The sequence below is a fragment of the Melanerpes formicivorus genome, unplaced genomic scaffold (genome assembly GCF_026170545.1).
Source record: "Melanerpes formicivorus ecotype bairdi unplaced genomic scaffold, bMelFor1.0.p_v2 SCAF_9, whole genome shotgun sequence".
Taxonomy (NCBI): Eukaryota; Metazoa; Chordata; class Aves; order Piciformes; family Picidae; genus Melanerpes; species Melanerpes formicivorus.
Window position 1 is genome coordinate 23704951 of NW_027142361.1, and position 16632 is coordinate 23721582.

Here is a 16632-nt window from a genome sequence, read left to right on the forward strand (position 1 = left end):
GCAATACCAGAAGGGTAATAAAGTAATAAATTAAACTAATTATGTGCTGCACGTTGGGTACGCCAAGAAAAAAAAAAATGTCGTAGGGTTGGAAGGGTAAGGCCCAAAAGCCTCCTCCCTCCCCCCTGTAAAGTAAAGGGAAAGAAAATTGAAGGGAAAGGGAAAAAAAAAACCTCACAGCTGAATTAGCAAAGCAGTGGAGCTGTATATTTACAAAGCAATGTGGGATATGCAGGGGAATATATACAAATTTACAGTATTTACAATATATACAAAGATATAAAATAAAGTAGCACAGAAATGAGAGTTCCCCCTCTGCTGAGGGGGTTCCCCACCTCCGCTCCCCCCCTCTCTCCCCCTTTTCCCCAGAGCGGGTTAGGAAGAGAGAGAAAGAGAAAAAAGAATTTAGAAGCAGTTTTGTGTTAATTGGAAAGCAGTTAATACAGGCCTTATCAGGTTTCTCAGTTTGAAGGCCAAAGCCTTGGCTGAAAGCCCAGCACAGAGAGCTGCTCCACTGCGGAGGAGCGGAAGGAAGACTGAAGATAAAGTGCCGGAATGCCCAGGATACCCTCCTGCACTCCCAGTTCAGAAGGTGCTTCCTCCCACTTTACCAATGAAATTAGTTGAGATTGTTCTTTTCATTCACCAACTTCCGTCCACCATATTCCCTTTCTTAAAGGCACAGCCTCAAACGGTGACATATGCGCAATGCACATGTGGGCATGTTCCCCATAACTAGGGGTGTCCTGCCTCCCACCAGGGGGAGGAGAGGGATAACAGAGATAATAGAATCTATTGGGATGTGTACATCCAGTGGCCTGGCACTTCACAATTTCGGAAGTACAGGGCCTTGGTTGACACAGGAGCTCAGTGCACCATAATGCCATCAAATTATCAGGGATCAGAGTCTATAACTATTCTGGGAGTCACTGGTGGATCTCAAGAGATAAGTAAGGTGGAGGTTAATATAAGTTTATCTGGTAAACAATGGAGGAAGCATGCAGTTGTGACCGGACCTGATGCCCCTTGTATTTTGGGAATTGATTTTCTGAGAGAAGGGCGTTTCAAAGACCCTAGAGGTTATAAATGGGCTTTTGGAGTAGCTTCTGTAGAAATTGATGGACAAAAATTGAAGCTGTCTGTTAGACTTGAGCTTTCTGATGAATCTGCAGTTGTGGGACAACACAAGATACAGGACATAAATTTGCCGATTGCTTCTCAGACTGTGCATCACAGACAATACAGAACCAACCGTGACTCTTTGTTGCCCATTCAGAATCTGATTCGTCAGTTGGAGAGTCAGAAAGTCATCATCAAAACTCATTCACCTTTCAACAGTCCAGTGTGGCCTGTGCGAAAGCAGAATGGAGACTGCCGTCTGACAGTAGACTACCGAGCCCTCAGTTTGTTTTCACCTGGAGAGGAAACCAGTACACTTTCAACAAACTGCCAATGGGCTGAATCCACTGCTCAAGCATCAGTCATGCAGTAATCCACGAACCTCTGGAGAAAGGCGGTGCTCCAGAACACATCCAGTTCATCAATGATGTCATCGTCTGGGGTAAAACTGCAGGGGAAATCTTCAAGAAAGGTAACAAAATCATTGACATTCTTCTGAATGCAGGTTTTGCCATCTAACGAGACAAGATGAAAGGACCTACCACAGAGATTCAATTTCCTGGAGTACGGTGGCAGGATGTACGCCGTCACATTCCAGTGGATGTGGTAAATAGAGTCTCTACCATGGCAAATCCCACAAACAAGCAAGAGACCCTACGTTTCTTGGGGATAGTGGGATTTTGGAGACTGCACATTCCTGGATACAGTCAGATTGTGAAACCTCTGTATGATGTGACTCGAAAGAGAAACCATTTCCACTGGGGACCTGAACAACAAGCAGCCTTTGACCAGATAAAGCAAGAGCTAGTTCAAGCAATGGGTCTAGGTTCTGTCCGAGATGGTCCAGACATTAAGAACATTTTGTACATGGCTGCAAGTGACAATGGTCCGACCTGGTGCTTGTGGGAAAAAGCCAGGTGAGACACGTGGACGACCTCTTGGTTTCTGGAGTCGAGGTTACAGAGGTTTAGAGGCTAATTATACTCCAACAGAGAAAGAAATTTTCGCCGCCTATGAAGGAGTAAAAGCATCTTCTGAAGTAATTGGAACTGAATCACAACTTCTCTTAGCTCCCAGATTACCAGTTCTGAATTGGATGTTCAAAGGCAAAGGCTCCACACCACATCATGCCACAGACTCAGCGTGGTCTAAGTGGATGGCTCTGATAACACAGAGGGCTCTGTCGTAGGGTTGGAAGGGTAAGGCCAAAAAGCCTCCTCCCTCCCCCCTGTAAATTAAAGGGAAGGAAAAATTGAAGGGAAAGGAAAAAAAACCTCACAGCTGAATTAGCAAAGCAATGGATGCTGTATATTTACAAAGCAGGAAAACGCAGGGGAATTTACAGAATTTACATTATTTACAATATATACAAAGATATACAATACAGCAGCACAGAAATGGGAGTTCCCCCCTTTGCTGAGTGGGTTACCCACCTCCGCTCCCCCCTCTCTCCCCCTTTCCCCTGAGTGGGTTAGAAAGGGAAAGAAAAGAGGAAAAAGTTAGAAGAAGTTATGTGTTAATTGGAAAGCAGTTAATACAGTCCTTGCAGGTTATCAGTTTCAAGGTCAAGCCTTGGCCGAAAGCCTAGAACAGAGAGCTGCTGCTACTGAAGGAGCGGGAGACAAAAACTGAGTGGAAAAGTGCAGGAAAGCCCAGGATACCCTCCTGCACTCCCAGTTCAGAAGGTGATTCCTCCCAATCTACCAATGAAATTAGTTTAGATCCATCTTTTCGTTTCATAGTTTCATAGTTTCATAGTTTCATTCAGGGTTGGAAGGGACCACAAGGATCATCTAGTTCCAACCCCCCTGCCATGGGCAGGGACACCCCACACTAGATCAGGCTGGACAGAGCCTCATCCAGCCTGCTCTTAAACACCCCCAGGGACGGGGCCTCGACCACCTCCCTGGACAACCCATTCCAGGGTTTCACCACTCGCATGGTGAAGAACCTCCTCCTCACATCCAGCCTGAATCTCCCCACCTCCAGCTTCATTCCATTCCCCCTAGTCCTATCACTACCTGATATCCTGAGAAGTCCTTCCCCTGCCTTCCTGTAGGCCCCCTTCAGATACTGGAAGGCGACAATTAGGTCACCTCGGAGCCTTCTCTTCTGCAGACTGTACAGCCCCAACTCCTTCAGTCTGTCCTCATAGGAGAGGTGCTCCAGCCCTCTGATCATCCTTGTGGCCCTTCTCTGGACATGTTCCAGCACCTCCACATCCCTCTTGTAATAGGGGCTCCAGAACTGGACACAGTACTCCAGGTGGGGTCTCACCAGGGCTGAGTAGAGGGGGAGGATCACCTCCCTTGACCTGCTAGCCACACTTCTCCTGATGCAGCCCAGGATCTGATTGGCTTTGCGGGCTGCAAGTGCACACTGAGAGCTCATGTTGAGCTTTTTGTCCACCAGCACCCCCAAGTCTCTCTCCTCAGGGCTATCCTCCAGCCAGTCACTGCCCAGCCTGTATTTGTGCCTGGGATTGCCTCGACCCAGATGCAGGACCCTGCACTTGCTCTTATTGAACTTCATGAGGTTGGCCTGTGCCCACCTCTCCAGCCTGTCAAGGTCCCTCTGGATGGCCTCCCTTCCCTCCAGCGTGTCTGCTGCACCACACAGCTTGGTGTCATCAGCAAACTTGCTGAGGGTGCACTCAATGCCACTGTCCATGTCCCCCACAAAGATGTTGAATAAGACAGGTCCCAGGACTGATCCCTGAGGGACTCCACTTGTCACTGGCCTCCACTGGGACATGGAGCCATTGACAGCCACTCTTTGGGTGCGGCCATCAAGCCAGTTCCTTATCCATCTAGTGGTCCACCAATCAAACCCATGTGTCACCAGTTTGGAGACCAGGATGTGGTGTGGGACAGTGTCAAAGGCTTTGCTCAGGTCCAGGTAAACGACATCAGTTGCTTGCCCCTCATCTATTAATTTTGTCACCTGCTCATAGAAGGCCACCAGGTTGGTCAGGCAGGATTTGCCCTTGGCAAAGCCATGCTGACTGTTCCCAATCACCTCTTCACTATTCTTTTGAGCGAGTAGTGACTCCAGGAGGATCTGTTCCATGATCTTTCCAGGCACAGAGGTGAGACTGACTGGCCTGTAGTTCCCTGGTTCCTCCTTCTTGCCCTTTTTGAAGATGGGGGCAATGTTTCCCCTTTTCCAGTCTGTGGGGACTTCACCAGACTGCCAGGACTTTTGAAATATAATAGAGAGGGGTTTAGCAACCTCATCTGCCAGTTCTCTCAGTACCCGTGGGTGTAACCCGTCGGGTCCCATGGACTTGAACACTTTCAGGTTCTTCAGATGATCACGAACCTGATCTGCACTTACAATGGGCAGTTCTTCCTCCCTGTCCCTGGCTTTGACTTCCATAACATCAGGAGTGTGGCTAGAGGCCCTTGCAGTGAAGACTGAGGTAAAGAAGTTATTAAGTACCTCAGCCTTTTCCTCATCACAGGTGACCATGTCACCATTTTCCTTTCTGAGGGGGCCCACACCTTCCCTAGTCTTCTTCTTCCCATTAATATACCTGTAAAAGTTCTTAGTATTCCCTTTAATCTCCCTGGCTAGATTCAACTCAAACTCTGCTTTGGCTTTCCTGACCAGGACTCTTGCTGCTCGGGCAGCTTCCTTGTATTCCCCCTGTTCTACCTGTCCTTCCCTCCACTTCCTGTAGAGTTTCCTTTTAAGTAATAGTGTGTCCAGTAGCTCCTTGCCCATCCAGGCAGGCCTCCTAGCATTCTTACCTGCTTTTCTCTTTGTTGGTACACAGAGCTCCTGGACACAGAGGAGGTGGTCCTTGAATACTGACCAGCTGTCCTGGGTCCCTCTTCCCTCCAGGGCTTTGTCTACAATATTCCCTTTCTTAAGGGGACAGCCTCAAATGGTCACAGTCCACCCCTTCTAAATAATTTCATTGGCTGACCACACTGTCCATCCAATCCAAGATTATATTTACCGTCCCTGCGTAAACTTAATAGTCCATTCCGGCTATGCCCAGATGTAGATGATTCAAAAGTCAAGTAAATAAGAAAATCAGAAAAATGGAAAACAGTTCATTTCTTTGCCGACGAAGCGAAGAAAAGGGAAACAGGGAATCTCAGGGTCTCTCAGTTGACTCAGAGCTCTCAGGGTTCTCAGGGTTCGTGCACCGTAGATTCCTCATTGATTCTTCCTTTGGGAGCGATGTAGCTGTACAACAGTTAGAAATTAACCTCTTTCAGCTAAAGTTAAATTTCTTTGTGGAATACACTGAATTTCACCATTCTCTTGCATTACCCAATAAGTGTGACCCGGACCTTCAGCTGAAACCACCCCTCGGACCAGTTTAGCCTCTCCTGAGGGTGAAAATACCCAAACAGTTTTACCTAACAGATTCTTTCCTCTAACAACAGGAACTCTATCACCTTCTACTTTCCGTAGCAAATCTGAATGTGCAGGTCCAGCTCGGTTCACTGAACCTCTACTATTGACCAGCCAGGTTGCTTATGCTAAATGTTTTTCCCAGTTTTTCAAATATCCACCCCCCATGGCTTTGAGAGTGGTCTTCAACAAACCATTGTAGCGTTCAATCTTCCCTGAAGCTGGTGCATAGTAGGGAATGTGGAATATCCACTCAATACCGTGCTCTTTTGCCCAGTTCTTTACAAGGTTGTTCTTGAAATGAGTTCCGTTGTCTGACTCAATCCTCTCTGGAGTTCCGTGTCTCCACAGGATTCGTCTCTCCAGACCAAGAATGGTGTTGCGTGCAGTTGCATGTGGAACTGGATGTTTCCAACCATCCAGTGTTTGCCTCTACCATAGTAAGCACGTATTGCTTACCAGAACGAGAACGTGGTAGAGTGATGTAGTCAATCTGCCAAGCTTCACCATACTTGTACTTGGCCCATCTGTCACCATACCACAAGGGCTTAAGTCGTTTTGCCTGCTTAATAGCAGCACAAATGTCACAGTCATGGATGATTTGTGTGATAGCATCCATGGAAATGTCTATGGATCTGTCACGAGCCCATTGGTATGTTGCATCTCTGCCTTAATGTCCTGACGAATCATGAGCCCACCGAGCTAAGAATATCTCACCTCAGTGTTTCCAGTCGAGATCAAGATTAGAGTCCATGTCTACTTGAGAAACTCTTGCAGCTAGGTCTGCCTGATGGTTGTGTTTCTGTTCCTCAGTAGCTTTGCTCTTAGGAATGTGAGCATCGATGTGTCTCACTTTCACTGGAATACTCTCGATTCGATCAGCAATGTCCTGCCACAGGTTGGCTGCCCAAATGGGTTTTCCTTTTCTCTGCCAACCACTCTTCTTCCAGTTCTTTAGCCAACCCCACAGAGCATTGGCTACCATCCATGAGTCGGTGTAGAGATAAAGCTTTGGCCATCTCTCACGTTCAGCTACGTCGAGAGCTAGCTGGACAGCTTTTACCTCTGCGAACTGACTGGATTCTCCTTCTCCATCCTTTGCCTCTGCAACTCGGCGTGTTGGACTCCACACTGCAGACTTCCACCTTCGCTTGTTTCCAACAAGACGACAGGAACCGTTTGTGAACAAGGCATATTTCTTTTCATCATCAGAGAGGTCATTGTAAGGAGGGGCTTCCTCAGCACGAGTTACTTTCTCCTCTGGAGGTTTGGCACAGTTGATGCCTTCAGGCCAACTTGAGATCACCTCCACTAGACCAGGTCTTTCAAGATTTCCCATTCGAGCGCTCTGTGTTATCAGAGCCATCCACTTAGACCATGTCGAGTCTGTGGCATGATGTGGTGTGGATCCTTTGCCTTTGAACATCCAATTCAGAACTGGGAATCTGGGAGCTAAGAGAAGTTGTGATTCAGTTCCAATAACTTCAGAAGATGCTTTTACTCCTTCATAGGCAGCTAAAATTTCTTTCTCTGTTGGTGTATAATTACCCTCTGAACCTCTGTAACCTCGACTCCAGAAACCAAGAGGTTGTCCATGTGTCTCACCTGGAGCTTTTTGCCACAAGCACCAGGTTGGACCATTGTCACTTGCAGCCGTGTACAAAATGTTCTTAATGTCTGGACCATCTCGGACAGGTCCCAGACCCATTGCTTGAACTACCTCTTGCTTTATCTGGTCAAAAGCTGCTTGTTGTTCAGGTCCCCAGTGAAAATTGTTTCTCTTTCGAGTCACATCATACAGAGGTTTCACAATCTGACTGTATCCAGGAATGTGCAGTCTCCAAAATCCCACTATCCCCAAGAAACGTTGGGTCTCTTGCTTGTTTGTGGGATTTGCCATGGTAGAGACTCTGTTTACCACATCCACTTGAATGTGTCAGCGTCCGTCCTGCCACCACACTCCCAGAAACTGAATTTCTGTGGTAGGTCCTTTCACCTTGTCTCGCTTGATGGCAAAACCTGCATTCAGAAGAATGTCAATGCTTTTGTTACCTTTCTCGGAGACTTTCTCAGCAGTTTTACCCCAGACGATGATATCATCAATGAACTGGATGTGTTCTGGAGCACCGCCTTTCTCCAGAGCATCGTGGATCACTGCATGACAAATGCTTGAGCTGTGGATCCAGCCCATTGGCAATCAGTTGAAAGTGCACTGGATTCCTCTCCAGGTGAAAGCAAACTGAGGCCTGCATTCCTCTGCTATGGGAATAGAGAAAAATGCATTAGCAATGTCTATGGTAGCATACCTTTTGGCCTCTTTGGATTCCAGCTCATACTGTAGCTCCATCATGTCTGGCACTGCTGCACTCATAGGTGGTGTTACTTCATTCCGGGCTCGGTAGTCGACCATCAGATGCCAGTCTCCATTCTGCTTCCGCACAGGCCACACTGGACTGTTGAAAGGTGAATGAGTTTTGCTGACGACTTTCTGACTCTCCAACTGACGAATCAGATTCTGAATGGGCAACAAAGAGTCACGTTTGGTTCTGTATTGTCTGTGATGCACAGTCTGAGAAGCAACCAGCAATTTAATATCTTGTATCTTATGTTGTCCCACAACTGCAGATTCATCAGAAAGCTCAGGTCTAACAGATAGCTTCAGTTTTTGTCCATCAATTTCTACAGAAGCTACTCCAAAAGCCCATTTGTAACCTCTAGGGTCTTTGAAACGCCCTTCTCTCAGAAAATCACTTCTCAAAATACAAGGTGCATCAGTTCCGGTCACAACTGCATGCTTCCTCCATTGTTTACCAGTTAAACTTACATTAACCTCCAACTTACTTAACTCTTGAGATCCACCAGTGACTCCCAGAATAGTTATAGACTCTGATCCCTGATAATTTGATGGCATTATGGTGCACTGAGCTCCTCTGTCAACCAAGGCCCTGTACTTCCGAAATAGTGAAGTGCCAGGCCACTGGATGTACACATCCCAATAGATTCTATTATCACTGTTATCCCTCTCTTCCCCCTGGCGGGAGGCAGGGCACCCCTAGTTATGGGGAACTTGCCCACATGTGCATTGCGCACAGTGTGCAATGTTATAGCTTTACATGTTACAACTGGAGCCACTTTTGGAGCTACTAGAGTTGTTCTGGGGAACTGTGGAAGTAACAGCTACCTTTCTGGTATTGCTACCTCGGGTTCTGCCACCTTGCAGTTCTCTCAGTCTCCTGAAAAGATTAGAAGTTGGTTGGCCATCCCACCGGGTCATGTTCTCACCAAACTGATCACGCAGAGTTATCCAAATGGTCCTACGTGACTGCCTTGGTGGTCTGTTTTGATTTGATCTGTTTTGGAATGACCTCCTTGGAGGACGTGTATTCCTCACAGATGAAACTTGTATCCACCTGGAGGAAGAATTAGAATTATCTCTCCTTGCCAATTGGGATATGGAATTTTTAAATTCATCCTTTAACTCTCTTTTGCAATTCTGTATATCACCAGACATAGTTTTAATGGCTGCAAACCAAAGAAACACGTGTTATGCTATCCTCCAATTGTCTCATTTGATCAGTGAATTGGCCAACCGTAGGAGAAGCTCCACCATAATTTCTTGCCACAATTCTGCTTGCCAGAATGTAGGCATAATTAGAAGGAGCAAGCTTGATGATCTTTTTAGCAAGACCAATACCCACAGGAATGTCATCAGGATTCAGAGTTTCATGTTCACCATAGAGTAGCTCTCTAACAGCAAATTCTCTCAAGCGCTTAATTCCCTCATCTATGGTAGTCCAGGGTTTAGGATTCCATGGAAGATCATCTCGGGAAGGGTATCTCAGGGCAACCGCCATTAAAAGGCGTATCCACAGATTAACCTTTCCGACAACCCTGCCTAGATGTCTATCTATTCCATTATCCCTCGAGAGAGTTCCTAACTGAGCTGCTGACTTGTCTCCAACTATTAGAGCTGGAGCACCTTTGTCATAACACCTACTAAGCCAAGCTAGAACTGGCTCCTTATCTGCCCTGGTGAAATCTTTACGGACATTTCGCAATTCCGCACGCGGTGAGGAACATACTAAAATATAATCCTCCTCTTCATCTCTCTGAACTTTTTGTCCTAATAATCCTGCTGTCATTTTCTCAAGGATCTCTTTAAGCTGAGAACCACCTTTGCCAGCTCCTTTCCTAGCTGCATCTCTATCCTGCTTTGCTCTCACTTGGTCAGCTAGATATTTAAAACAAATCATCTCTTCCTCATCAGCAGGATTTCTTAGAGTAGAGGGCCCCTCACCAGGATCAGTCTCCAGCTCTGCTTCTCCATCATCTTTGGTCTTTCCACTTCTAGTCTTTAAAACAGCCACCTTAACTGGAGCTGTGTTTGAATTTACAGCTACCTTAATAGAAGCTGATAAGTCCTGAGATAAATCAGCTGCTGGGGCAGTGACTTCCGGTTCCACCGAGAGAGTGGGCAGAAATGACGTTGCTCCGGTAATGTCCGACGAAGAAGAAGGAGGAGGAGAAGGAGTAGGCGCCATCTTGATACCAGCCGCTGCCCTTGGCAGCTTGCCGGAATCAGCAACAAAGTCATTCAGAGCAGCCTTTCCAATTAACTTCTTAGCTTCCTTTTTAACTGACAGAGATTCTCCACACTCCTCATCACTAGATGACTCTGGGACTGATCCAGAGCTATGCTGTTTCCACTTTGATCTAGTTTTAATAACAAAACAAGCTCTGGACACCTTTCTCTCTCGCCGCAAAGAAATCAGGAGATACACAATAATTATCACCAGCAGCAGATTTACACACATTAAATAAATCACCTTTGGATCCCAGCCATCACCTGAAGTTACTCTCTCCTCAGGTGGAATCTTAAAACCCTTTATCTCAATTGGGAGTGTGGTGGAGGTGACATTTCTGTATCTCGCTGGCCATAATAAATCAATACATTTCCCATACCATAATCTAACTCTATACATAAACCACAAATAAATTTTCCGCACCAAAATATTTACCCAGGTAATCCAAAATCAAACCCAAACAATATCTGTAAACTAGAGCCCCAAAAATTGAAAAGAATAACTGTTCTACAAACCACAAAACCTTCATGTTGGCTAATTCAGCTAGAAAACACTAAATCAATCAAGTAATAAATTAAGCTAGTTATCTGCCGCACGTTGGGTAAGCCAAGAAAAACAAATGTCATAGGTTTGGAAGGGTAAGGCCAAAAAGCCTCCTCCCTCCCCCCTGTAAATTAAAGGGAAGGAAAAATTGAAGGGAAGGGAAAAAAAACCTCACAGCTGAATTAGCAAAGCAATGGATGCTGTATATTTACAAAGCAGGGAAATGCAGGGGAATTTACAGAATTTACAATATTTACAATATATACAAAGATATACAATACAGCAGCACAGAAATGGGAGTTCCCCTCTCCCCCTTTGCTGAGTGGGTTCCCCACCTCCACTCCCCCCTCTCTCCCCCTTTCCCCAGAGCAGGTTAAAAAGACAAAGAAAAGAGGAAAAAGTTAGAAGCAGTTATGTGTTAATTGGAAAGCAGTTAATACAGTCCTTGCAGGTTATCAGTTTCAAGGTCAAGCCTTGGCCGAAAGCCCAGAACAGAGAGCTGCTGCTACCGAAGGAGCGGCAGACAAAAACTGAGTGGAAAAGTGCAGGAAAGCCCAGGATACCCTCCTGCACTCCCAGTTCAGAAGGTGCTTCCTCCCAATCTACCAATGAAATTAGTTTAGATCTGTCTTTTCATTTACAATCATCCGACTATAATATTCCCTTTCTTAAGGGGACAGCCTCAAACGGTCACAGAGCTCGAATAGGAAATCTTGAAAGACCTGGTCTAGTGGATGTGATCTCAAGTTGGCCTGAAGGTATCAACTGTGCTAAACCTCCAGAGGAGAAAGTAACTAGTGCTGAGGAAGCTCCTCCTTTACAATGACCTTTCTGATGATGAAAAGAAATATGCTTTGTTCACAGATGGTTCCTGTCGTCTTGTTGGAAACAAGCAAAGGTGGAAGTCTGCAGTGTGGAGTCCAACACACCGAGTTGCAGAGGCGAAAGATGGAGAAGGAGAATCCAGTCAGTTCGCAGAGGTAAAAGCTGTCCAGCTAGCTCTCGACACGGCTGAACGTGAGAGATGGCCAAAGCTTTATCTCTACACCGACTCATGGATGGTAGCCAATGCTCTATGGGGCTGGCTGAAGAACTGGAAGAAGAGTGGTTGGCAGAGGAAAGGAAAACCCATTTGGGCAGCCAACCTGTGGCAGGACATTGGTGATTGAGTCGAGAGAATTCCAGTGAAAATGAGACACATCGATGCTCACATTCCTAAGAGCAAAGCTACTGAGGAACAGCAACACAACCATCAGGCAGATCTAGATGCAAGAATTTCTCAAGTAGACATGGACTCTAATCTTGATCTCGACTGGAAACACTGAGGTGAGATATTCTTAGCTCGGTGGGCTCATGATTCGTCAGGACATCAAGGCAGAGATGCAACATACCAATGGGCTCATGACAGATCCATAGACATTTCCATGGATGCTATCACACAAGTCATCCATGACTGTGACATTTGTGCTGCTATTATGTAGGCAAAATGACTTAAGCCCTTGTGGTATGGTGACAGATGGTCCAAGTACAAGTATGGTGAAGCTTGGCAGATTGACTACATCACTCTACCACGTTCTCGTTCTGGTAAGCAATATGTGCTTACTATGGTAGAGGCAAACACTGGATGGTTGGAAACTTATCCAGTTCCACATGCAACTGCACGCAACACCATTCTCGGTCTGGAGAGACAAATCCTGTGGAGACACGGAACTCCAGAGAGGATTGAGTCAGACAACGGAACTCATTTCAAGAACAACCTTGTAAAGAACTGGGCAAAAGAGCACGGAATTGAGTGGATATTCCATATTCCCTACTATGCACCAGCTTCAGGGAAGATTGAATGCTACAATGGTTTGTTGAAGACCATTCTTAAAGCCATGGGGGGTGGATCTTTGAAAAACTGGGAAAAACATTTAGCACAAGCAACCTGGCTGGTAAATAGTAGAGGTTCAGTGAACCGAGCTGGACCTGCACATTCAGATTGGCTACAGAAAGTAGAAGGCAATAGAGTTCTTGTTGTCAGAGAAAAGAATCTGTTAGGTAAAACTGTTTGGGTATTTTCTCCCTCAGGAGAGGATAAACCTGTCCGAGGGGTGGTTTCAGCTGAAGGTGGGGGTCACACTTATTGGGTAATGCACGAGAATGGTGAAATTCAGTGTATTCCACAAGGAAATTTAACCTTAGCTGAAAGAGGTTAATTTCAAACTGTTGTACAGCTGCACCGCGTCCAAAGGAAGAATGAAAGAGAATCTACGAGGAATCTACGGTGCACGAACCCTGAGAACCCTGAGAGCCCTGAGTCAACTAAAAGACCCTGAGATTCCCTGTTTCCCTTTTCTTTGCTTCATCGGCGAAGAAACAAACTGTTTTCCATTTTTCTCGTTTTCTGATTTTCTTGAACTTCTGAATCATCTACATCTGAGTATAGCCGGAATGGACTATGAACTTTACTTACGAACTGTAAATAGTGTCTTGGATTGGATGGATAGTATGAACAGCCAATGAAATTGTTAAGAAGTGGTGGGCTGTGACCGTTTGAGGCTGTGCCTTTAAGAAAGGGACATTATGGTTGAACGTTTTATATACAAAGGTCAGGTCTAAACTAATTTCATTGGTGGATTGGTAGATTACAGCTTAAAGCTTTGAGTCCAGCGGAGACTTTTCTCAGTTTGCACTTTTCCCTCCTTTTCGCAGCTTGCAGCTGCTGGGCTCTCTGCTAGACTGACATTGGACTGATAACCTTGAGACCTGCAAAACCTACTAATATTTTGCTCTAATTTATAACTGCTTTTAATTTACAACTCCTCCTTTCCTCTCTTTCTTACCCTCTCTGGGGAAAAAGGGGAGAGAAGGGGGTAGGGGGGGGGAACCCTTCTTTAGGGGAGGGGAATCTCATTCCTGTGTTACTTTGCTGTATATTTCTGTGTATATATCCCCCTGCATTTCCTAAACCGTGTTCTTTTGCTCATCCGGCTGTGGTTAGCTTTGATTTTCTTTCATTTTTTTTCCCTCACTTTGTGGGGGGGAGAAGTCTGAGGCCTTCCCCTCAATCTGCGACAATCACCTAAGCATAATTTACCCCAGATTTTATCTAAGTGGCCTAAAACAATCCAGTTTGATAACCAGCCATTGATGAATGTGGTGATGTGTGACCGTTTGAGGCTGTGCCTTTAAGAAAGGGATAGTGCTGGGACACTCTGGCTGAATGTTTTGTAAAGAAAAGACAGGTCTAAATGAATTTCATTGGTAGATTGGCAGAATGCTTTTTTAAGTTTTAGTGCAGCTGGAATTTTTTCTCACTTTGTTCCTTTCCTTCTCCCTTCCAGCTTGGCTGCTTCTGGGCTCCTTGCCAGAGCGACCTTGGATAAAGATAAGCTCTAATATTAATTTGCATGAGGCGTACTAAAATTCTGCTTTCTTAATAACTGCCTTTTTCTCTCTTTCTAACCCTCTTTGGGAAAAAAGGGAGGTGGGGGGAGAGAGGCGGGTACAGGGGGGATCCCTCCTCTGTCTGGAGGAGGGAATTTCATTTCTGTATTCTTGTTTTTTTTTACTTTGCTGTATATTTCTTTATATATATTGTAAATACTGTATATGTTGTATATCTAACCTGCTTTTCCACATTGCTTGTAAAATATAGCATTCCTTCCACTTCTCTGGCTGAGTTAGCTGTGGTTTTTTTTCCCTCTTTGTGGGGGAGAGAAAGCTAAGCCTTCTCTCTCAAACCACCACATTTCTTTTGGCGCTCAACATGGGATAAGCTGGCCCCAAAGCACCTGGGTAGGAACACCCAAAGCATGTGCATGCTGGCAGGGCCATATGAGTGCTCTTCTCTATCCCAGACCACATTCAACACATGCTTGACTTGTGCTACAACAGATAGTGTCTTATTTTCTTGTATGCTAAATTCACTTCTTTTTAAATGCAGAACACTCAGATTTTAAGAGCTTGCTATGGTTAATATTTTAATTCATTGTAGAGAGGGAAGGAAGGGCTGAGATGCTGGAAAAGTATCGACTTAAGCATGTCTTCTCCAAACCATTTTGAATTTTATTGTCCTTTCAGCAGATGGAATGTGTGACATGAGTATATTTGTGTACAAAGAGGGTGAGGCAAGAGAAAGATGCAATCAGTTATACAACATATAGTGTACTCTCTATATTAAATGTGTGTTTTCCTCTTTGCACAGAAAAAAAGGGGGGGAAAAAGAACAAATCATTCACATGGAAATGGAATAGATCCCTGTGGTGATTAAAACTGCCAGTAGAAAGATACATATTTAATGAATAGATAACACAGACAAAGAGGAAGATTGTATTTGCAGTAGAAAGCAGATAGAAAAACTTGAATGCATAGCCTTTATTGCACTGCAGACTCCACTGAAAACAGGGCCTTGTTAAGTTGTTTAAGTACAAGGGCAAGGCATTTAGGGAGGAGAAGGGAAAAGCTGGGGGCATGTGAGTATAAAAGGCACGTGATGTTATGGCTGTAGCTATAGTTTGACTCTTGAAAAAGAGATATTGGATGAATTCACATTCAACTATTGCTCTAGGAGAAAAACTCAGGTTATAGAGGGGGGTGGTTTATAGCCTCTGATGCTTGAAATATAATTTGTCTTTCCTCTATTATCAATTAGTTGGATTGTCTATTTTACATTAACCAAAAATAAAAGCAAGAAATAGACTGGTTTCTGCTTTTGGTTTTTAGTAAAGCAGGTGCAACCAAGGGTCAGATAAAAGGATCCCATTTTTCAAAGCACAGTCATATGGATGAAGGTATAAACACAGTAGCATAGTTTTAAATTTGTTGTGAGGGAGTATCTGATCACCTTTTCTACATCAGGTCTTAACCAATGTTGAGTACAAGTTACAAAGCATCCTGGCTTAGGAAGAAAATATGCCTCTGGAAGAGATTATTCTGAGCACTCTAGAAAAAACATGCTACAGGCTTCTGGATCACTCAGTCCTCCAGCATTATGTAAGGCATAATTCCTGGCAGATCAAAAAGAATACTGTGCCAGCCTGACCACCTCAAAGGCAGGAATGTTTTGTCTCCACCATGAAACAGCAGTATGTCCCATGGATGACCTTGATGGATGCTGCACTGGTGATGTATAACCTCTAATTCCAATTGCAGTAGTTGAATGGGAGTCATACACCCTATCAGCATTTATCGTAGAAGGAAGTTGGGAACAAGCCAGCACCTGTATTTAAGCCATCCAAAGGGACCTATAGATATGACTCAACTGGTTGTCACCTCTCTTCATTGCCAGTAGAGAAGCCAACTTTAATTGCAAATTGCATCTGTTTTGTTTGAGTTTAGGACTGATAAATTGCTCCTTGGAAGTGTTTTGTTGTCTCAGTTATCTTTAAAGGGATAGCAGGCACCAGAAGACCCTTGGGGACATAAATCCCATTCCACCTCTCTTGCCAGCCTAGATCCTGTGCTTTCAGGGAGATGCATAGTTTCCCTGTGTTCCATGAGGACGTAGTGGGAGCTCTCCTCAGCTGCTTGGATCCCCACAAGTCCATGGGACCAGATGGGATCCATCCTAGGGTGCTGAGAGAGCTGGCAGATGAACTGGCCAAGCCACTCTCCATCATTTTCCAGCAGTCCTGGCTCACTGGAGAGGTCCCAGAAGACTGGAAGCTGGCCAACATGGTGCCCATCCACAAGAAGGGCCGGTTGGATGAACCAGGGAATTATAGGCCTGTCAGCCTGACCTCAGTGCCAGGCAAGATTATGGAACAGGTCATCTTGAGGGCAATCATACAGCACTTAGAGGATGGCCAAGGGATCAGGCTCATCCAGCATGGATTTAGGAAGGGCAGGTCCTGCCTGACTAACCTGATCTCCTTCTATGATCAGGTGACCCGCCTGGTGGATGTGGGGAGGCCTGTGGATGTAGTGTACCTGGACTTCAGCAAGGCCTTTGACACCGTCCCCCATAACAAACTCCTGGCCAAGCTGTCAGCCCATGGCTTAAACGGGAGCACACTGCACTGGGTTAGGAACTGGC